The following is a 24,657-nucleotide window of genomic DNA, read 5'->3' on the forward strand; positions in this document are numbered from 1 at the left end:
TCTTCCTTGAGTTCCTCCTTTAACCCCTCAATTGTTCAGGGATTTAAAAAATTAAATAAATGTTTGCTCTTAGTTTTTGTGTTTTTTTGCTAATAGCTCTTCAAACTCCCTTTTGGCCTGCCTAATTATACTTTTACCAGCCCCATTGGTTGAAAAGTCCTGATGTTGATAAGTTGGTAATTTTGATGTCCATAACTGGCATTTTCATATCTGATAAAAGTAGGTCAGATGTATTACAGGGGCTATAGCTACATTTCGATGACCTGGGACAGTGCTTAGGTATCTCAGTAGGGCATTACAAAATTTAATTAATTAATGCTTGGAAAGAACTTTGAAGCTGAGAAGTGTTATGTAAGTGTTACAGTATTGATATTTAGTGCTTCACAGCTGCAAAGACAAGCTGTGAAGAGAGTGAGCACAAGTTAAAATGCTCCTCTTCCTGAAGAAGTGCTGACTTCACCCAGTATGCTGGAACACAAATAAGGAAGTAAACAGAGTACAGCCTTGCTGGGTGTGCTCCATAAAGGAACACATGCAATCCACATTTACCAAATGGAAAAGTGAAAATCAGAAAGCAGGGAAATGCTATTTTCAAGTTTTTAAGTATGTTATAAACAATGGAGTGTAAAACCAAATTAAAAAACTATTCGAAGAGATGTACTTGGCAGTTTCCCTTTACTATGTCTGCCTTCCTAGTGGATGCATTTAGAATATTATAACAGAAAGCAGATTAAAACAACAGAAGCACTATTATAATAATAATCACCACCTTATCAGAAGTCATCTTGACTCTGCAGACTGAAACACTAGCTTCAGAAACAAAGTACAATGACAAAATTTATTTTGCTTCCAAACCTGAGATCTAGAATTCTTTTTACTTCCTAGAATGTCCATTTTTTTTCCATATTAGAACTAAGATGTTTACTGAACTTCCATGTTACATGTGCAAAGTGGGGTGTGTAGCTAACTGGAAGAAACCCTGTGGAATGTTCTGCTTTTCAGTGGCAGTGTTTGTCCTGTGGTGGCCCCCTGCAAAACTCAATTCCGGAGCCCCTACTAGAGTGGCTACCCATCACAATGGGCGGGGTATGCATCACTGCCTCACCGCCTCACCATGCGGGGCAGGGGTTGCATTTCACTCGTAACTGAGGCCCCATGTCAGGGGGCCCCCACACCCCTCACTGCCTTGGGGCCCCCTGTGAATGCATGGGTTGCAGGTCCCTAATGCTGTCATTAGCTTTGGTGAGAGGGGATAGAATACATTACACTAAGGGTGCCCAAACTATGGCTTGCAGGCTGTACATGCCCACGGCCTGCTTCAGCACAATAATACTAATGGATGATTCAATAGCATTTTGTTGTCATGTTTATATCATTTTATTTTACACTAGTGTGTAAATAGATAATACTGTACATAGAAACAACCTATCTAAATACATATGAAACAAGCTGAACTTAAAATATAAATAAATACAGGTGACTTTAAATCTTATTAAAATATGTAGAATCTGTTTGGCTCACCCAAGAGTCTACTTAGGTTTATGTGGCCCTCCTGGGTAATAAGGTTATGCATCACTACATTACACTACAAGTACAACAACAATGATCTAGAGATTCTGGTTATAGACTCAAGGACTCAAAGACTCATAGACTTTAAGGTCAGAAGGGACCATTATGGTCATCTAGTCTGACCTCCCGCATGATGCAGGCCACAAAAGCTGACCCACCCAATTTCCCTTATCTCAGCTTTTGAAGTCTCCAGATCGTGATTTAAAGACTTCAAGTCGCAGAGAATCATCCAGCTTGCGACCCCTGCCCTATGCTGCTGAGGAAGGCAAAAAACCTCCAGGGCCTCTGCCAATCTACCCTGGAGGAAAATTCCTTCCCGACCCCAAATATGGCGATCAGTAGAACCCCGAGCATACAGGCAAGATTCTCCAGCCGGACCCATATTTTACCAGCAATGGCACGTTATTGCCTAATTGACTAAAATCACGTTATCCCATCAAACCATTCCCTCCATAAACTTATCTAGCCTAATCTTGAAGCCAGAGAGGTCTTTCGCCCCCACCGTTTCTCTCGGAAGGCTGTTCCAGAATTTCACCCCTCTGACGGTTAGAAACCTTCGTCTAATTTCAAGCCTAAACTTCCCCACGGCCAGTTTATATCCATTTGTTCTCGTGTCCACATTAGTACTGAGCTGAAATAATTCCTCTCCCTCCCTGGTATTTATCCCTTTGATATATTTAAAGAGAGCAATCATATCCCCCCTCAGCCTTCTTTTAGTTAGGCTAAACAAACCGAGCTCCTCGAGTCTCCTTTCATAGGAAAGGTTTTCCATTCCTCGGATCATCCTAGTGGCCCTTCTCTGTACCCGTTCCAGTTTGAGTTCATCCTTTTTAAACATGGGAGACCAGAACTGCACGCAGTACTCCAAATGAGGTCTCACCAGCGCCTTGTATATCATTACACATAATCTTTGAATCCATAACAGTCAAGAATCATGTTCATAAAACCCAAAGTAAAAACAATAACAAAATGTTTTACTTCTTTTTATTCTCCTACCAACAACACTTAATTCAAATAAAGATAGTTCACTAGGAATGCCACAGTGCAGTGGTCATTTTGATTTTGTGGTAGATTATCAAAAGGCAAAAGAGGCCATGTTTGGATCCAGATCTTGTTTAGGTTAAGGTTTGGTTTAGAGGCTGAATAAGAGTCAATGTTCAGGGTCATATTTGACAGCACCAAATTCTTGTGAAATTTCAGTTAAAGATGGTGGAAAGTTCATGATATCTGTTGATCTTTTATGGTAATCTTGTAAGATTTTTGGCTGCATCCAAGCTGAAATTAGAATGTTGACCCATTATGGTTGTGGGTTGAAAACCCCAAGAATAGGTTCAAATCTGAGCAGCTAAATTTGAACACTCCTATGATCCAAGGACCTCTTAATGTCAAGTGGTAGAGGGAATAAAGGGTGCATGAGGGTTACAAAAACCCTTCGGGTCTGGTACGTACATTCTGGTTCACCAAAAAGTATCATATGAGGTCTCTAATAAAAGCCTGTGTCACACTGGTCATCGATACCACTGCAAAATGCATGTATGGATATTGTGTAAAAAGTTATGTATAGACACTGACAAAAATATGTTCATAGGCTCTGTATATAGTGTCTGGTCACCAGCAAAGGTGAAATGCAGGTTTTCCTTCAGACAAGAAATGTTTATCTGTCTTTTTACATGTTAATTAAGTATTGTAGGGTTCACAATGAGCCTCCACTCACAAGTGTGAGCCAAATGCTAATGAAGGATTGTGAAATCTTCAAACAGGAAATTAACAGGAAGAGGTAAACAGTAGCAGTTATCCTGTTTAGGGGTAACATAATAAATGAAATGAATTTTGGAACTGTATTTGGGTTACAAATGACCCACTAGGTACACCTTCAATCTGTGAGCACAAGCTGTCAGCAGGCTTGATCTTATGAGAAGGGGTCTCAAACAAGCTAACTGAAAATGCTGAGGAAAGACCTTTGGGTAAGTTTTCTTGTAGGAGATAACTAACAAGGTATTTTCCTAAATTTAGTCTCTAGAAAGTGTGTTATATTTTGTTTAATGTGTAACCTTTCTTTCCAATATTCTTTCTCACTATTACTTGAATCTCTTTTCTTTGGTAATGAACTTATTCTTCTTTTCACTATAAATATATCTAAGTGCTGTGTGTTCAACAGAGCAGTGTTCTTAGGTATAACTAATAAGTTGCAGTACACTGTTGCCTTCGGAACAGCGGGCTTGGTAATTCTATGAGTGTTCAGTGGATATGGGGCTGGGCACTACAGGGAATGCTTGAAGGACTCTGGGGTTGGTGTGTGCCTATCACTAAACTGTACAGAGACAGTGAGACCTGCAGAGGCCTGGAAGCTAGTTGCCAGAGGCTGGTGGTTTCAGGGAGCTGATCCACAGCAGGCACAGACAAGAAAGACAGCTTCATACTAAGGGCAGGTGATGATGAGATGATGCCTCACACTCTGGATACCCTTGGGAAGTGTCACAACCCCAACATTTAAAGTGGTTTAGATTCAAGGTTCCAGTTTTGGTCCATCCGTTCAGTAAACACATTCACAACAGTGACCCGTCAACATCTGCAAACTGATTTTCTTTTCTTTTTCTTAGTTTTCAGAGGGGGAGGGAAAAGGTGGATGTGGAAATGGGTTTGGGATTTCAATCTACTTGCACTGAAACTTCTACCTCTCATGAAAATAGCATTGACATAAAACTCAGCAGTAGCTCCCTAGCATGTTGAATGACTGTGACAGTTCAAGCATACAATTTTATAGCAGGCAGCAAACAAGACTGGGAATTCAGGGTTAAAAACTCAAGTAAAATTTTGTATTCTACAGTAATGAAAGTTGACCAAGAGAGTAAATCAAATGGATCTCCTAACAAACTGAAAACAGCTGTTTGGCTGAGTTTGTTTCTGATTTAGGTTAGGTAATTATTGCCCTAGTGTGGTTCAAGGTTGTTCTGTATTAGTGAAATATGATATCATATGAAAATCATCCAACTTCTTTATTTACTGTAGCATCAGAAATTCCACTGCATAAAAAAATTTCAGAAACGCAATCTTCTAAAAACGTACCTCTAAACTTTTTTAAATGTCAATTTCTTTAGTATTCCAACACATAATTACTCTAACTTATTATAACAATGTAATTGTTATGTATCTATACTGAGGAAATGATATTTTGATTCTAAACTGCTAAGTCATTCAAATTTTGTTTTTAAGCAATATATATAAACAATAACATTTTAAAGAAATGTAGCCAATGATACACTATCAGGGCTTAGTCACCTAGTCATTGAATAGCTACTTTCAACCTTAATTTTGAAGAAAAACAACACTATCATTCTTACAATATGTCATTTATACACTAGAAAGTTTCTTTTACAGGCTTTGCGTGCCAACAGTAATAAAAAATAAAGAGGTGCTAAACTTAAATGTTCAGAGTTAGAGAACCATTCTTTAAAGAAAATATGTTAAATGTTAGAGCAATTTAAAGTAAATTAAGTCATTCAAATAATTCCAAACTCCATCTTTGTTTCAGGAGTTACTACAGTATGATTAGTTGCTTTAGCACCTTTATTACCTACAATCAATATTCTGGCTGTGCTGGTAATTAAATTACTATTTTACTTTATTTTATTGACTCGCCTGTTGGACACCATACAGTGCACAAGTATATGAAAATGTTTAAATGGCTGAAGCATCATTTTTAAATGACTGAATGGTAAAGAGACGTCATGTGTGTTCTAAGTGCACTGTACTACCATTTCAATTCTGGAAAATCAACAAAAAAAATTGGCTCCCATTCTCATATTGGCTGCAATTTCTGAGTCAGTAACAATTACTGTACGTTGCTAGACTGAATCTTTAATTTAAAGCCCAAGAAAATAACACCAAGAAATAGTTTAATAACTATAATATAATCCCAGTAAAGTGCTACAAATTGAAGTGCTTATCTTTCCGAGGCTTCAGTTTAAGACCAACCAAAAGTTTCAAATAAAATTATTTGGGTGATTTCAGGTCAGCTCTTGGCAAACAGTTAATCGACATCAGTAAATTAATATACAGAAATCTGACTTGGAGGCTGAAATGGTCAGAGGACTGATTATGAATGCACATATTAGGAGTATGCTTACCATGCCCCGCAGATAATGCTGTTTTATTTCCAGTATTGCAATATTTTCTTAACTTTGATAAATGCTAATAATCCTGCTCAAACCAAACAAAATAGAAGAAAAGTACAATTTTCATATACAAATGTTGCAGTCTAATAATTCTGGTAATTAGTGTGTACCTGCAGACAACAAAGGAAAAATCTTTCATACATTGTACACATTCAGTTGCAGTAAATTGTTCCATGCAAACATCCCAATGAACAACAGAATCTGAAAAGGATTAGACACAAATTCAAGCTAAAACAGCATTAAAGTGAGCCATTATCTTGCTTTTTAAAATATACAGGGCTACATTGTACTCTTTTTTTTTTTTTTTAATATCCAAGCACAAGGAGGAGAATGGTAATCAATCAATCTGAAACCCTTTCTACATGATTCTCATTGTCGGAGAGATTCACAGATCCAGGCTGTTTAAATATATGTAGGATGAGGGCCAAAGAGGTGCCCGGAGTATAAACTGTAATGGGCAGGAGCCCCCAGCCAAAGAAACACCCTGAATGGATACAGACAAACCCACTGGAAACAGGTTACGTTCCTCAGTTCAAAGCAGGATTGGGCCTCATTCTTGATGCAGCTGAGGCAAAGGGGAAGGGAAAGATGAAAATGTGACTAAGCCATCTTTCCTATCTCCTGATCCTGAAAATTACACCAATATCACTTAGGCAACCTAAGAGACATCTCTACCAGCAGAGAATCAGCCAGAGCAAAGTGAGCTCCAACCCTGCCCCTAACATGCCCCGACACAGGAATTAAAGGCAGATGACATACAGCTGGCTCTTTCAGCTTCATGCTGCTTGAGAGATTCCCTTGCATCAGGAGAATCCTCAGCTACCCCTCAGGAGCAGCTTTCCAGCTGCTTCACACACTGAATATAATCTAGACTTAGCCATTTTTATAGTTTGGCTTTATTAGTCACTTAATAAACAACAAAACAAACTTCAGCCTAAGGTTTCTCCCCAAGCTTCACTGTCCTAGGGTCTTTGCGGCAGGGACTATTCTATCCCACCATCTAGTCCCCGCTGCCAAAAGAAACACTCCATGCACCTCAAATCAAGATGCCTCAACAGATATACTATAGGACTACTGCAAATATTGAGGCAACCATATCTACGGAAAGGCAAAATTGGCCATATATCAATTGTGGCCCTTGTGCCAATGGGCTACATCCTGCCTCTTTTCAATCTGCTTTGCATGACTGGCATCACAAAGCAGCCAAAGCTGGTCTAAGTTGCCAGATGAGGATTCTTCTACATAGGAGAATATTTCAGTTATGAAGAGCTGACTCAGCCAACCTGATGCCATCCCTCTCACAGCCTAGAGTAATGGGGCATGGCTGGAGCACTGCTGTGGTCTGGCAATTCTGAGCTCTTTAAATGGCCCTTTGGGACCACTGCAGCTGAGTGTAATTTAGAGCAGCCTTCAAGATACTCTACATTGTGCTGAGGGCCAAACTGACCTCAGAATCAGGAGGAAGGGCACATAAAAGTTGGATTATAGACATCTTTGCCCCTCTATACTCCAAGGCCCTGTATCTAGGGCAGCTTCTTGGACAAGGATTGGGTCCAACAATAATATTCTGCTGTGCATGAAAATATCTAAAATCAGGTTTGTGCAGAAATGTTGTAGAATCTATATAATGAACAGCTAGCAGAGAAAACAGCTAGCAGAGTCTGCAGTAAACATGCTCCTTTATGCAATATTTTACATAGAAACTCATCTCTATTGCTTTTAAAAACATTACTTTTGCATTACACATCAATTAATAAATATATTTCACTTTTGCTTAGAAATTGATTGGCAATATACATAAACTGAATCAAGAAGGTTTTGGCTTATGCTACCACTAATAAAAATAAAGTGGCCATGTTAGCTCTTTAAAATACATCTTTCCTCAAGGAAACTAACGTAGTACCAAACTAATTCAGAGGAAGTCAAGCCACTGTTATATCCCTAGATATTTCTGATTCCTTTATAAGATTAGGACATTCAAATTTGAAGTGAATAGAAACACAGATGTAATAAAAAGCAAGAATAATTGCTTTAACTGCTAATAATATAATGTACAGTTAATATTTTTGTTGTTATATTTATGTGGTGCCTTTCAACTTGAAGGATCACATACTAATATACAAAATTATACACACAATTTGCCAATGTCAACCTCAGTTTCTAAAGATGCAGCCAACGCAGTCATTGAAATGTCCCAAAGTCTACTACAGAACAATATCTGGATGAAGAGCAGTTGGCTCAGACTCAACTCTGGCAAGGCAAAAGCAATGTTAGTCAAGAGAGGGAAATGCTTTAGAGTGGTATGAATCCTCAAGGTCTTGGGGGGTCTCATCACCAACCCTAGATGAGCAGACAGTGCAGACTGGCAAATATGCCTTCTTCCACCTTCAATTACCTAGGTGACTTAGCTCTTTTGTCTCACATGAGAAGCTGACCACAATGATCCACATGTTCACCCTCTCCAGACTGGTCACTGTAATTCACCGTGTCTGGGGCAGAAGTAAGGCAGAGAGAGGCTCCGGCTTGGGTAGATTTCAGCAGCCCACCTCCTCAAGGATCATCTTAGCACCTACAGAGAGAGATCACCCTGATGCACCCTGCAACCTCCACTGGCTCCCGGACCACTTTAATTGCCAATTGGAAATAGCCTCAATCCTACTTTCCAACACCATCAGGACCCAGAAAGACTTCAGGCCAGGACATGCTAAGACAGATTTGTTCCTCTGGCACAATATAGTTACCAGAACAGGATGAAGCACAAGACTGAAGACAAAGGGTTCTTGGTTGAAGGAGCTCATGTACGGAATGAGTTAGCAAAGGGGATGAGACTTACCCAAAACTGAGCACTTTTACACACAGTGCAATAACCTCTCTTTTTTTTTTTTTTTTTTAAATAAAAATGTTTTCTGTATTTTTTTTTGAAAGATGATAAATATGCCCCAAGCAGAGCTTCCTGGAATCTGGGAAGGGTGAAAACAGAGAACTCCATCAAGTCCACTATCTACTTCACTATGCAAATCTAATTTACTTTTGCAGTGATCAGATAATATAGAGGTGGGCTCAGAGAAGAACCTATGATAGGCCTCAGTGTTTCATCTTACCTGAAGGATGGTACTACTAGTAGCACAGTGCCTCTAACACCATAGTAAGCATTGGCTGATTCAGTACAGCCTCAGGGGAATCTTGATACTTACTAAATCACCAGAATCACTTTATGAACCAGATGGTATTTACCTGCAGGTCTCCAATCTGACTAGCATAATCCTGTATAGCATATGAGAGCAGACAGAATAACAGCAGCACATGATACTAGCTGTAGGCCATCCCACTGAACTAACACAGTATTGCACATATGGGATGCCAACAGGAGTTGTTCCCATGTGCATGATGATAGAACGAGAGCCATGGTACTTTTATTTAAGTCTGACATATTATTTAAATTTTTCAATCATGAAAACACAAATTTTATAAACATAAAAAAAAAAAATTTAGGGCTATCGGCTTTTGCGAACAGGGGCTGCTAACAGGGAGTTTCGCAAGGGAGTTCTCCAGGTGAAGGAGGAGCAATACAGCACCCTTTTGGGCGGACAGGGGGCTGCAGACGGGAGTTTGACAGAGGGAGGCTTACGATGGTTAGGAAGACCCGCAACACCTGTGCCAGCACTGCTTCTGTCTCCTCCACCTGCGCCTCTAGCCAGACAGAGCGCCTGAGCATGGATGCTTCTACCCAGATCCTGGTGTGGTTTTGCAGAGACTGTAACTTGCAATTTCCACTTACTGATATCCAGGCTGGGGGGACCATCCAATGTGAAAGGTGCCTGCTGGTGGAATCTCTCAGGCAGCAGATGGGAGAGCTACAGGAGGAGGTGGCTAGGTTGAGAAGCATCCGAATCCACGAGCAATTCCTGGACAGTGTCCATGTGGAGACAGCTGAGGTAGCTGTCCCAGTACACAGGACTGCTGATACACCACTGGTGGAGGAGGAGATGGCTCAGGGTGGACACTGGCAGCTGGTTACTTCTGGCAGCAGGCAGTGCTCCACCCCTGCTCCGAACCCTCCCGCTGTGGTAATAGGTAATCGTTATGCTCTTCTTGATACAGGAAAGAAGGCATCACCCCCTACAGTAAAGGAGGAGAAGCCTGGTACCCCTAAGGCTGGGAGGTCTGCTGCCACCACTGCGAATAGGAAACGTAGGGTAGTGGTGGTCTGAGACTCTCTGCTGAGGGGGACAGAGGCACCCATCTGTCGCCCTGACATTTCATCTCGGGAGGTATGCTGCCTGCCGGGAGCCCGTATCCGTGACGTTACGGAGGCATTGTCGAGGATTATCCAGCCCTCTGACTACTACCCCATGCTACTCATCCATGTGGGCACAAATGATACTGCGCGGTGTGACACTGAGCGGATCAAGAGTGACTACAGGGCTCTGGGAGTACGGGTGAAGGAGTTTGGAGCGCAGGTGGTATTCTCTTCGATTCTTCCTGTCAAAGGTAGACAGATGCATCATGGAGGTGAATGCCTGGCTGCGAAGATGGTGTCACCAGGAGGACTTTGGCTTCCTAGACCACGGGATGCTATTTGAGGAAGGACTGCTAGGCAGAGATGGCGTTCACCTTTCGAGGAGGGGAAAGACCCTATTTGGACACAGACTGGCTAACCTAGTGAGGAGGGCTTTAAACTAGGTTCGACGGGGACAGGTGAGCAAAGCCCGCAGGTAAGTGGGGAACATGGAGACCTGGGAGATGGGTCGGAAACGAGAGGGAGTGTGGGCTATATTGGCAGAGAGAAAGGAGGGTCAGGACAAAACTGGGAGGAAAGATCAAACCAGTATCTTAGATGCCTATATACAAATGCGAGAAGTATGGGTAATAAGCAGGAAGAACTGGAAGTGCTAATAAATAAATACAACTATGACATTGTTGGCATCACTGAAACTTGGTGGGATAATACACATGATTGGAATGTTGGTGTGGATGGATACAGCTTGCTCAGGAAGGATAGACAGGGGAGAAAGGGAGGAGGTGTTGCCTTATATATTAAAAATGTACACACTTGGACTGAGGTAGAGATGGACATAGGAGATGGAAGTGTTGAGAGTCTCTGGGTCAGGCTAAAAGGGGCAAAAAACAAGGGTGATGTCATGCTAGGAGTCTACTACAGGCCACCTAACCAGGTGGAAGAGGTGGATGAGGCTTTTTTTAAACAACTAACAAAATCATCCAAAGCCCAAGATTTGGTGGTGATGGGGGACTTCAACTATCCGGATATATGTTGGGAAAATAACACAGCGGGGCACAGACTATCCAACAAATTCTTGGACTGCATTGCAGACAACTTTTTATTTCAGAAGGTTGAAAAAGCTACTAGGGGGGAAGCTGTTCTAGACTTGATTTTAACAAATAGGGAGGAACTCGTTGAGAATTTGAAAGTAGAAGGCAGCTTGGGTGAAAGTGATCATGAAATCATAGAGTTTGCAATTCTAAGGAAGGGTAGAAGGGAGAACAGCAAAATAGAGACAATGGATTTCAGGAAGGCGGATTTTGGTAAGCTCAGAGAGCTGATAGGTAAGGTCCCATGGGAATCAAGACTGAGGGGAAAAACAACTGAGGAGAGTTGGCAGTTTTTCAAAGGGACACTATTAAGGGCCCAAAAGCAAGCTATTCCGCTGGTTAGGAAAGATAGAAAATGTGGCAAAAGACCACCTTGGCTTAACCACGAGATCTTGCATGATCTAAAAAATAAAAAGGAGTCATATAAAAAATGGAAACTAGGACAGATTACAAAGGATGAATATAGGCAAACAACACAGGAATGCAGGGGCAAGATTAGAAAGGCAAAGGCACAAAATGAGCTCAAACTAGCTACGGGAATAAAGGGAAACAAGAAGACTTTTTATCAATACATTAGAAGCAAGAGGAAGACCAAAGACAGGGTAGGCCCACTGCTTAGTGAAGAGGGAGAAACAGTAACAGGAAACTTGGAAATGGCAGAGATGCTTAATGACTTCTTTGTTTCGGTCTTCACCGAGAAGTCTGAAGGAATGCCTAACATAGTGAATGCTAATGGGAAGGGGGTAGGTTTAGCAGATAAAATAAAAAAAGAACAAGTTAAAAATCACTTAGAAAAGTTAGATGCCTGCAAGTCACCAGGGCCTGATGAAATGCATCCTAGAATACTCAAGGAGCTAATAGAGGAGGTATCTGAGCCTCTAGCTATTATCTTTGGAAAATCATGGGAGACGGGAGAGATTCCAGAAGACTGGAAAAGGGCAAATATAGTGCCCATCTATAAAAAGGGAAATAAAAACAACCCAGGAAACTACAGACCAGTTAGTTTAACTTCTGTGCCAGGGAAGATAATGGAGCAAGTAATTAAGGAAATCATCTGCAAACGCTTGGAAGGTGGTAAGGTGATAGGGAACAGCCAGCATAGATTTGTAAAGAACAAATCATGTCAAACCAATCTGATAGCTTTCTTCGATAGGATAACGAGTCTTGTGGATAAGGGAGAAGCTGTGGATGTGGTATACCTAGACTTTAGTAAGGCATTTGATACGGTCTCGCATGATATTCTTATCGACAAACTAGGCAAATACAATTTAGATGGGGCTACTATAAGGTGGGTGCATAACTGGCTGGATAACCGTACTCAGAGAGTTGTTATTAATGGTTCCCAATCCTGCTGGAAAGGCATAACGAGTGGGGTTCCGCAGGGGTCTGTTTTGGGACCGGCTCTGTTCAATATCTTCATTAACGACTTAGATATTGGCATAGAAAGTACGCTTATTAAGTTTGCGGATGATACCAAACTGGGAGGGATTGCAACTGCTTTGGAGGACAGGGTCATAATTCAAAATGATCTGGACAAATTGGAGAAATGGTCTGAGTTAAACAGGATGAAGTTTAACAAAGACAAATGCAAAGTGCTCCACTTAGGAAGAAAAAAATCAGTTTCACACATACAGAATGGGAAGAGACTGTCTAGGAAAGAGTACGGCAGAAAGAGATCTAGGGGTTATAGTGGACCACAAGCTAAATATGAGTCAACAGTGTGATGCTGTTGCAAAAAAAGCAAACATGATTCTGGGATGTATTAACAGGTGTGTTGTGAGCAAGACACGAGAAGTCATTCTTCCGCTCTACTCTGCTCTGGTTAGGCCTCAGCTGGAGTATTGTGTCCTGTTCTGGGCACCGCATTTCAAGAAAGATGTGGAGAAATTGGAAAGGGTCCAGAGAAGAGCAACAAGAATGATTAAAGGTCTTGAGAACATGACCTATGAAGAAAGGCTGAAAGAATTGGGTTTGTTTAGTTTGGAAAAGAGAAGACTGAGAGGGGACATGATAGCAGTTTTCAGGTATCTAAAAGGGTGTCATAAGGAGGAGGGAGAAAACTTGTTCACCTTAGCCTCTGAGGATAGAACAAGAAGCAATGGGCTTAAACTGCAGCAAGGGAGGTCTAGGTTGGACATTAGGAAAAAGTTCCTAACTGTCAGGGTGGTTAAACACTGGAATAGATTGCCTAGGGAGGTTGTGGAATCTCCATCTCTGGAGATATTTAAGAGTAGGTTAGATAAGTGTCTATCAGGGATGGTCTAGATGGTATTTGGTCCTGCCATGCGGGCAGGGGACTGGACTCGATGACCTCTCGAGGTCCCTTCCAGTCCTAGAATCTATGAATCTATGATTAATTGCAGTTAACTCACGCGATTAACTCAAAAAAATTAACTGCGACTAATAAAGTAATAGCGATTAATTGCACTGTTAAACAATAGAATACCAATTGAAATTTATTAAATATTTTTGGATGTTTTTCTACATTTTCAAATATATTTATTTCTATTACAACACGGAATACAAAGTGTACATTGCTCACTTTACATTATTTTTATTACAAATATTTGCACTCTAAAATGATAAAAGAAATAGTATTTTTCAATTCACCTCATACAAGTACTGTAGTGCAATTTCTTTATTGTGAAAGTGTAACTTACAAATGTAGATTTTTGTTGTTGTTACATAACTGCACTCAAAAACAAAACAATGTAAAACTTTAGAGCCTACAAGACCACTCAGTCCTACTTCTTGTTCAGCTAATCGCTAAGACAAACAAGTTTGTTTACATTTATGGGAGATAATGCTGACGTCTTCTTATTTACAATGTCACCAGAAAGTGAGAACAGGCGTTTTCATGGCACTTTTGTAGCCAGTGTTGCAAGGTATATACATGCCAGATAGGCTAAACATTCATATGCCCCTTCATGCTTCGGCCACCAATCCAGAGGACATGCTTCCATGCTGATGCTTGTTAAAAAAATAATGCATTAATTAAATTTGTGACTGAACTCCTTGGGGGAGAATTGTATGTCTTCTGTTCTGTTTTACCTGCATTCTGCCATATATTTCATGTTATAGCAGTCTCAGATGACCACCCAGCTTATGTTCGTTTTAAGAACACTTTCACAGTAGATTTGACAAAATGCAAAGAAGGTACCAATGTGAGATTTCTAAGGATAGATACAGTACTCAACCCAAGGTTTAAGAATCTGAAGTGCCTTCCAAAATCTGAGAGGGACGAGGTGTGGAGAATGCTTTCAGATGTCTTAAAAGAGCAAAACGCTGATGCGGAAACTACAGAACCCAAACCACCAAAAAAGAAAATCAACCTTCTGCTAGTGGCATCTTACTCAGATGATGAAAATGAACATGCATCAATCTGCTCTGCTTTGGATCATTATCAAGCAGAACCTGTCATCAGCATGGACTCATGTCTTCTGGAATGGTGATTGAAGCACGAAGGGAGATATGAATCTTTAGCGCATCTGGCACATAAATATCTTGCGATGCCAGCTACAACAGTGCCATGCAAATGCCTGTTCTCACTTTCAGGTGACATTGTAAACAAGACATGGGCAGCATTATCTCCTGCAAATTGTAGCCAAACTTATTTGTCTGAGCGATTGGCTGAAGTAGGACTGAGTGGACTTGTAGGTTCTAAAGTTTTACATTGTTTTATTTTTGAATGCAGTTATTTTTTGTACATAAATCTACATTTGTAAGTTCAACTTTCATTATAAAAGAGATTGCACTACAGTACTTGTATTGGGTGAATTGAAATACACTATTTCTTTTGTTTTTTACAGTGCAAATATTTGTAATAAAAATAAATATAAATTGAGCAATGTACACTTTGTATTCTGTGTTGTAATTGAAATCAATATATTTGAAAATGTAGAAAACATCTAAAAATATTTAAATAAATGGTATTCTATTATTGTTTAACAGTGCGATTAATCACAATTAATTTTTTTAATCACTTGACAGCCCTAATAAAATTGTCAATGAAGCAGGATTGTATATAAAACCCAGCTAACAATGGGTTCATTATGTCTGCGTTTACAGCTTAAGACATTTTATTTTAGAACAATGGCATTTTTTCTGACAAACACATATTTAGAAGAATGTGTATGGATATCTGTACTCTAAAGGGTTACAGAAAAAACTAATAAAATAACAATAATGATAATAAATTGCAACAGCCAGTATTCACAGAAGTCACCTGAACAGCTCTTCACACTCAGTTTACAACCTTGCAGTCACCCATTTCAAAATATATTGAATTACGGTCAATTTTTCCTTCTCCAGGTTTTTCCTGTTATCTACAAAGATTCTGTTATCATTACAATACACTAATTGGTCTCCAGTTAACTCTTTGCTTCCAAAGCACTTATAACTATATTCTGGGCAAGATCCTCAGCTGATGTAAATTGATTTCTCTGGAGTAACACTAATTTACTTCAAAAATGGCCATCCTCTGTTTTCATATTTCAAATGAAATGAGGCCACGGGTCAGCAGCTTGATATACAGTTTGAAAGTACAGTAATGCTTTGGGCAAAAATAAAGTGTGCTGACTGACTGTACAGATATGAACCCTAATCCTGCAATCACTTATGCTTGTGAGTGACTTTACAGAGGGGTAGCCGTGTTAGTCTGAATCTGTAAAAAGCAACAGAGGGTCCTGTGGCACCTTTAAGACTAACAGAAGTATTGGGAGCATAAGCTTTCGTGGGTAAGAACCTCACTTCTTCAGATGCTTTTTACACAAATAGTCCCATTGAGTTCAATGGGGCTACTTGTGCGCAAGGTTAGACAGGTATGAAAGTGAGTGTAATACAGGGGTCATGGTCCTGGACCACATTCTCATCTGTTTGGGTCTTTTACTTCTCCATCTCTGCCCCTCCCACCACTGGTTTCCCCTCTGCTCATCCCCTTGCCACTCCATTTTGTTTCTGAAGTGTTCACTCGGGAGCAACAGTATAGGTCAATAAGCTATCTCCTCTACTAAGACACAGTTTAAGCCACAAAGCTCTAAGGAAAAGGGTCACTTCATCCACCAATTAGCCCATATTTTCTCTCTGACACACTCTCAATGTATCCATGCTATGAAGAATTATACCCTCTGCTATTTGTGCCAAGTATTATGTACATGTAAAAAACTATACATATACACACACACACAAATATATAGTTATAAAAAACGAGTTATTTTTATTTTTGAACTTTGATAGATATAACAGAATATAACTCCATGATATCTAGCAATCTGTAAAGGAAACAATTTGCTTCCTTTAAACCAAACTTAGATGAGCATTTTAAAGGATGTAAACGGTAACAAGGTTTCTTGTCACTGGATAAGGTCCACAGGGCAGACTCACCAGGAGTAAAAACAATGAGTTCTTTAGGAAGTGTCCAACTATTGCTGAATATCTGGGGCCTGATTCTCCTTTTATCTTCTTTTACTTTCACCAACATAACTCTATTGACTTCAGTAAGAGGAGAACAGGCCCATTAACTCCAAGTGTAATGGGAAAGCTTGGGCCCAGCCCGGTCATGATTTGTTCAAACTCCAGAAAACCCTAGTCTGAGGAGAGCCAAAGATCCTCAATACCAATAAATGTACTGTAATACAATGATGCACTAAAACTTTGAAACACACAGTACATGAATTAGAGATGGACCTCGGTTAATAAATTCAGATCCACTACAGTATATACAAAGTTCAGGGTTGTCTACATGAAAGGGTTTAGTTTTGGCTCAGTTCTATTGAAGTGTGAATATTCATTAAAAGACTCAGACCCACCCACCCTATTGAAAACATACATTTTAGGTGGCAACTCAACATATTAAGGGCCACATTCTATTTAGATTCTGCAACTGTTACTTAGGCTGAATAGCAATTACATAAGCAGTGCCACTGAAGTTAATGTGGACTTGATTGTCCAGCCCTTACTCCCATAGGCAAACAATTATTTGTACAAGTAATCCTAGTGACTCAAGTGAGTAATTGGTCTCTAGTGGGAGTAAAACGGCTCACAATCTGGCCCTAATTAAGCAAGTTATACCTGTGACAGTTTGTCCCCCATTCCAGAGTGCCAACTAATGTACTGGGGTTCCACTGAGCCCACCCATTCCACCAGCCTGGGCTCCCTAACCCTGTCTTGCTGCACGCACACACACAGGTAGGGACACACCCAGCTGCACAATAACACTGATACGGAAATCGGTGCTGCATGGGAAGGCTTTCAGCTAGGGAATTACCCAGCACTCAGGTGCACACACCCTCTCAAGTGTAAACCCAAAATTATATTATCTTGCACTGCACAGAAATCTATACAGCGTAAGCGCATGAAATCCAACCCCTCCCTCAATGTGGAGGAAGATATGCACAGCTTTTTGCCCCCACAGGTTATGAATTACACAAACTGGTTTTAGAATAAACAAAAAATAAGTTTAGTTAATTAACTACAAAAGGTAAATTTTAAGTCATTATAAAGGCTAGCAAACAGATCAAAACAGATTACTGAGCAAATAAAGCAAAACACGCAATCTAAGCGTAATACACTAAATTGACTGGTAAATTGTAGAATATTCTCACCCTAAATGTTATTTTGTGCAGGTTGCAGAGTTTCTTGAAGGTAAACTGCACTGCTTGCAGCTTAAATCTCCATGTATTCCTTTCGCAGGCTAGACCTTTCTTGCCTGGGCTCAGCCCCTGTCCCCCCTAGCTTAGTTCCTTTGACTCTTGTTTTCAGCAATCTTCCTTCTCGGGTGGGGAGGCAGTGAAGAAGAACCAAGATTAACTCACTTCCCAGCCTTAAATAGGATTTGCATATGGCAGGAATCCTTTGTTTCCCAGTTTGACCCCCAACCCTTCTTAATGGAAAAATACCAGCAGTCCAAGATAGTGTCCAATACCAGAAGACATGATCACATGACCCTGCAATATCAAAGCTGCATCCCAGCAAACTTTTCAGGAAGGAGGGAAATTAGTATCTTCAAAATCCTATTGTTCTCCCTAATGGCCCATTCCAGGCTGATTGCATAGTGTCTGGTGGGCATTCCCCAGGTGAAAACACAGTTGTAATTGTTACATAATCAATGTTCCTAACTTCAGGTACAGAAATGATACATGCATACAAATAGGACAATCACATTCAGCAAATCATAACCTTTCCAATGATGTCTCACATGACCCATCTTGCATAAAACACATCTTAGTTATGCCATATTCATATCATAATATTTCTATAAAGGATATGGGGCGTAATGTCACACTACCCAACATAAAAGATTAAAGAATGTGTCCTTAAATTTGCAACAGTTCTTTTTTTCAGTATTTCTTTCTTTACTTAGAAGAAGATTGAGGCTTGTGCCGATTTTTTTAATTAACACCCCTACCATAATACCAATACCTTAAAAAAACAGTTTTGATTCACATACATGATGGCAAATATAACTGCTGCTTCCCAACAGCTATGAAACAACTGAAGGTTTCACAATGAAACATACACCATTATTACAGTAATAGCTTCTCTATTGGATTGTTCTTTTTTCTCTTGGTATTCTATTCAGTGTTTTATATTTTTTCTTATAAAATAATTAGAATATATTCTATAATATAATGCACCTGAATACAATCAAATGTATTCTGAAGAGTTGGGAATTATTGCAGGATCCAGTACTTTTGAAAAGCAATTTTAACTTTGCATTCTTACTTTTTATGTTAAAATTAAGGAGAGGTTGAGGTCCAGTTGAAAGTGTTTACTATAGAAAACTTGGTCAAGCTGGTGTTTGACCTTTGACAAGAGGCTGCCCTCAGTCCGGCTATTCCCAACAAACCAGGCCCAAGACAATAAGCTGCTTTATAGCTATTAGCTAGGCCAGTGTGTTTCTCCAGGAAGACCTCAAGCTGAAAAGCCAACATGCCTGACAACCACAGCCAAGGTACCAAGGGTCCAAGCACTAGACATTGGAAAACAAATGGAAAAAGCACACATGGCTACATCTGGAATCCTAATGGGCCACCAATGGTTCCCAGCTAAAGGAAGAATTACCAGTGTTATTTTATCTTCCCTTGTGCTAACTTAGCTGTTTATGTACAGCAATAAATGATTTTTTAAAAACATATTTGGGTCATTATGTCATATACCACCAGCAAGTAGGGTTGTTTTATTGTGCTTGGAGTCAAAATACATTGCTATACCCAGATGTGAGGGAAGTGCAAAACCTCTAGTCCTGCTGTATTCATTCCTGTTGGACAAATGGATTAAGTTTTTAAAAAGGAAACTGAGAATTTATATGGCCTGTAATCCCATCTCACCAGTAAAATTCGCACCAACATTTTTCTAGATAAGTTTGCCTTGCCAATGAGAACACTAAATATTAACATAGTAAGCAAAACAACATTTCAACCAACAGGAAATGCCAGATATAGTTGTCAAGACAGCTCTCAATTCTCTTCTGCCAGGGCCACACTATGCAACACTCAAGAAGCAACTTCTGGCTGAAATTTTTTTTAAATACCATAGCATACGCTTTGTAACTGAGCATGACTTAAAATTCAGGGGGAAAAATTTCTTATTGTGGCATAAATATTTTTAAATGTCTATCCTATTAACATGCCAAATCATTAAAGGGGAACTCCTCAGAAGTGGCTAGGGTGACCAGATGTCCCGATTTTATAGGGACAGTCCCGATATTTTGGGCTTTTTTTTAATATGGGCTCCTATAACTCCCCACCCCGTCCCTATTTTTCACACTTGCTATCTGGTCATATTAGAAGTGGCCCTAAATTTAGATCTTGTAAAAACAAGCTCTTCCAAAACCAAAGAGCAACATACTATACTTTCTTTCAAAATGCACTGGAAAAAGCAGTTTACATAAATGTACCTCCTGCAGGGTTTCTAACCCAAGCATTCCAGCATTGAGAACCAGAAAGTGAAACAGATTATAAAGAACAGTGAAACCAGATTCATTGGTACTCCCTGCTGAAGTTGAGAGAAATGTCAAAAAATGACCAAGCAGTATAAACAGCGAAAAACTAAATTGGATTTTAATTTTTTAAAGTTGTAATTAGTTAACAGATTACCACCAAGGATGTTTGTTTACAGGAGGATTTTTTGAACTTGACATATGCGCACAATTTGATCCAACTTCCATCAGTAAATATATTCTGCCATTACCTTCCACTTCACTCTCCTTCATTAATAGAGATTTGAGCTGTTTAAAGGTAAATACAATTTAGGACGCAAGAGCGGGGTCCCACTCCAGCAAAAGTAAATGAAAAGATTCACATTGATTTCAGTGGAAGTTTGATCAGGTCCTAAGCTGAGTAAATAAAATAATTCTCAGTCCTCTGTCTGTTTTTATTTTATTTATTTTTTTATTTGTTCCACTCTGTTTCCTTTTCTCCATTTGTTGTCCACTACTTATTCTGTTTTTCTTTCTTGTCCTTTCTCAATTTCCCCCTGGTTTTCCAGTAAAACAAGTTATGTCTTGCAAGTGATTCACAAACAGGAAAAAAAAAAAAAAGACATGCAGTTGCAAACTAGATGACTATATGTAGGAACAGGGCTAGTCTTGCTTTTTCAGCACATGATCTGCAAAATGACCTTGAAATCAGAGTTAGAGAATAACATTTTGCATGTCCCTCAGACACAGAATAATTATCATACCCTTCATAATACACTATATTAAACAACAGGATAGGGGACAAAGGCAACTCCAGATGAATGAGCTGGTCAATAGCCTATAGTAAAGTTAAATTAAATTCACTTTAGCTGTCGGTTTTAAAGTAGGACAGGAAGCCTTCACTAAGTAACTTTTCATTCCTGTAGCCCACATCAACAAGAGACGGTGTGATTAAAAAAAAATTCACAGCAACTTCAATGCTAAAGTAACTGCTTTTCAAAACAGTTCTTCCTCCCTGTTTTCCCTTTCAAAATATACTCTGAGTAACCCTTATTTGCCATGGAAAAACAGACATGTGAATTTGATACTCTGTACTTGTTGATGTGTTTTTAAAGCTGACTAGCAAAGTGCAGAATGTGAAGTTTCCTTGCTTCTGGAGCCACATGACAGATTAAAAACACAATTAAGTGAATAGCTAAATGTCTCTCCTGATTTCCAAGAACAGCAGAAGTTTTAGGTTATACTGAAAGAAAAAGAAGAAAACCAACTCAACAAATTACCCCTTGATATTATCAAAAACTGTTTCAAAAATACCTATTTCTTGTGTTTGGGAACAAAATAAACTTATATATTCAAATGCAACAGTGCTATGAACTGCCAATTTTCAATATAATGGAACAGTATAAAATATATATACCTCCCAAAGTTAATAATTACGTAGAAAACAGCTAAGCAGGCTACATTAAGAGTCGGAATACCTTTTTCTCACCACTTCCCCAGATGTTTTCTTACTTAACGAAAGGAGCAGAGCAAAGATTAGAGAACAGTTGCAAAGAAACACAAAACACCTTGACAAATACAGCAAAAAAATAATAAGGCTTCACTTTGTTTATGAAAATTATCTTCTATACATGTTAATTACACCCTGGTTTTGTCAGTATTAAGAAAATCCTGTCCTTGGGAAAAAAAAAAACAAAAACCTATAATGAAATGCAACTCACTACGGAGAAAAGGTACAGTCACTTTATTGAAGCAAGCAGGAGTGCAGAAAAAAAAATGTCCTGTACAATCTAAATAAATGGAAATATTTTGTAATTTTATGTTACAATTTTTCCTCAGTATATAAAAGTTATTTCCCTCCTCTCATCTCCCATTCTTCTCCCACCCCCAAACCCATCTCAAAACAGGAGACATTAAATGCTGCTGATAAACAGGTTGAAACATTCTCTTGTGACAATGCTCACTGAAGCTAAGGTTTATGAACTAACCTCACACGTGATTTTAACCAGTATGTCTGGTCAGTGAAATCTTGAGGGTAGAAGTGACCTTCCCATACTGACTCTCCCGGATATCAAAAAGGTTGAGAAAGACTGGTTTAAATAATAGGGAAGACTTGGAGCAAGATTTTTTCATTAACCAGAATTTCACCATTGGTTGGTAATTTTCAAGAAAACCTAGATTCACAAATGATGATAGTCTCTCTTTGAAGAGGCCCATGTGTCCTTTACAAGCTTTCTGTGCTGCAACAGTATAAACTAACTAACTGACAATGAACAAATGGACAACAAACATCTAAAACTAGAAAAAAAAAACATGAACAAACAGAAGCACTTTTCTTAGCAAGCTAAGAGTACTGAGGAACAGGGGTTCCAACTCTGGCCATGCGGTGGTAAGAGGGAACTGGAGCAGCATCGACTCGCACAGCCTCTTAAAGCCTCAGATGAGCCACGTGGCCGACACACGTGCGGGTCAACTGACACTATTATGAACAGTTCAAGCTCCAGCTCATGATCCAGGTGATCATGCCTTTTCAAAATTCTCTATGAGGATCTGAGCTGGTTATTTTCCTGAGAAAATAATTATTTAGAATTCAAGTACATTCCCTACTAGATGAACAACTCTAATTTAGGTTTAAAGTAGGTCTATGGTATATACATTTTAAAAGCATATTATATACACCTCTACCCCTATATAACACGAATTCGGATATAACGTGGTAAAGCAGCGCTCCGGGGGGAACGGGGCTGCGCACTCTGGCGGATCAAAACAAGTTCGATATAACGCGGTTTCACCTATAACGCGGTAAGATTTTTTGGCTCCCGAGGACAGCGTTATATTGGGGTAGAGGTGTATTTGCAAAGTGTCATTTAATATTTCCATACTGATATCACATTAATTTTTACTGTCAAATAAGATACTGGAGCCAAAAATATTGTAATTGTAAAGCAAAGCTTGTTGCAGCCTATTCCTTGGCCAGCTCTTCATACAGCAGATGTCGGGCTTCCTTCCCAAAGCACTGCACATATTTGCTGGTGCTCTTATGTTTTCATATTAGAAGTCCTGTATTTAGCAGGTTTCCTCAGTAGCAATAAGCAAACAATTCATAAAGTCAGTTTTCAAATGTAGCTGTAAACATCCATTTTTGCTTCACCCAGCCATTTGTTTCATGCTTCCCTTAAGACCAGCCTTTTGCCATAACAGGGCTAGGCAAGACAATTATTTCTGGATGGTCTGTATCTTAAGTTGAAAAACTTGCTCAAAAGCCAGTGGGATCCTAAGTAGGATCTTGATTCAGCAAGGCACTTAAGCACATACCTAACTTCAAGATTAAATATAGGCATGTGTTTAAGCACTTTGCTGAACTGAGGCTTAAGTGCACCATCCATAAATAAATTTGTCTTACTGGAAATGAATTAAATTTTAGTCATCCAGATATTTACTAATTACTTTTTTCTAAAAATCACAGTCTTTGGATAATATTTAACAACAACAAATAATTGTTGATATATTGAAATATCAAGAGTGAATCCAGAAATCAGTCTACAACAGTATAGGAGTGTGCACTGCGGGTTAAGGTGCTGTCTGACTTAGAGTTTAAAACAGGCTATAACTAGAAGATGAGATTTTCAAAAGTGCTCTGTGTTCGCCTAACGCTGCTCCCATTGACATTAATGGCAATGCAGGTGGGGGAGACAGAGTGTTTGCGTGTGCACGTACGTATATGGTGTTGTGGAATGATATCGAGGTTTTATTGGAATTTGTTTGAGATGATATGCATAACTCGCTAATGGCTTCACAACTCATGTTTAATGCACCCCCCTTTCATACCAATAAAACAGCTATACCACATTATCGTGTATTCTCTGAGTGGCATTTTCAAGTGGGCTCAATGTTGGCTTAACTCTTCTCCCACTCAAGTCAATCCCGTCTCCTGTAAACTCTGGCTCCTTTAGTACCATAAGTGCCACATAAGAGGGAGAAATTTCTCTAAGTGACCTAAAATAGATTGTTTTATACCTATAAATGTCATAATTTTAAAGTCTAATATCTTAAGAACTCCCAGAGCTAGACGCAAGAGTTGTGCATCATGATGTGACGGAGAGACTGCTGAGACTCATCAAGCCCTCAGACCACTACCCCTTCCTGCTTCTCCACGTGGGCACCAATGATACTGCCAAGAATGACCTTGAGTGGATCACTGCAGACTACGTGGCTCCGGGAAGAAGGATAAAAGAGTTTGAGGCGCAAGTGGTGTTCTCGTCCATCCTCCCTGTGCAAGGAAAAGGCCTGGGTAGAGACCGTCAAATTGTGGAAGTCAACGAATGGCTACGCAGGTGGTGTTGGAGAGAAGGCTTTCGATTCTTTGACCATGGGATGGTGTTCCAAGAAGGAGGAGTGCTAGGCAGAGACGGGCTCCACCTAACAGAGAGAGGGAAGAGCATCTTCGCAGGCAGGCTGGCTAACCTAGTGAGGAGGGCTTTAAACTAGGTTCACCGGGGCAAGGAGACCAAAGCCCTGAGGTAAGTGGGGAAATGGGATACCGGGAGGAAGCACGAGCAGGAAAGGGCAAGAAGGGAGGACTCCCGTCTCATACTGAGAAAGCAGGATGATCAGCGAGTTATCTTAAGTGCCTATACACAAATGCAAGAAGCCTGGGAAACAAGC

The sequence above is a fragment of the Terrapene carolina genome, unplaced genomic scaffold, assembly GCF_002925995.2.
Source record: "Terrapene carolina triunguis isolate 2854851 unplaced genomic scaffold, T_m_triunguis-2.0 Scaffold96, whole genome shotgun sequence".
Classification (NCBI taxonomy): domain Eukaryota; kingdom Metazoa; phylum Chordata; order Testudines; family Emydidae; genus Terrapene; species Terrapene triunguis.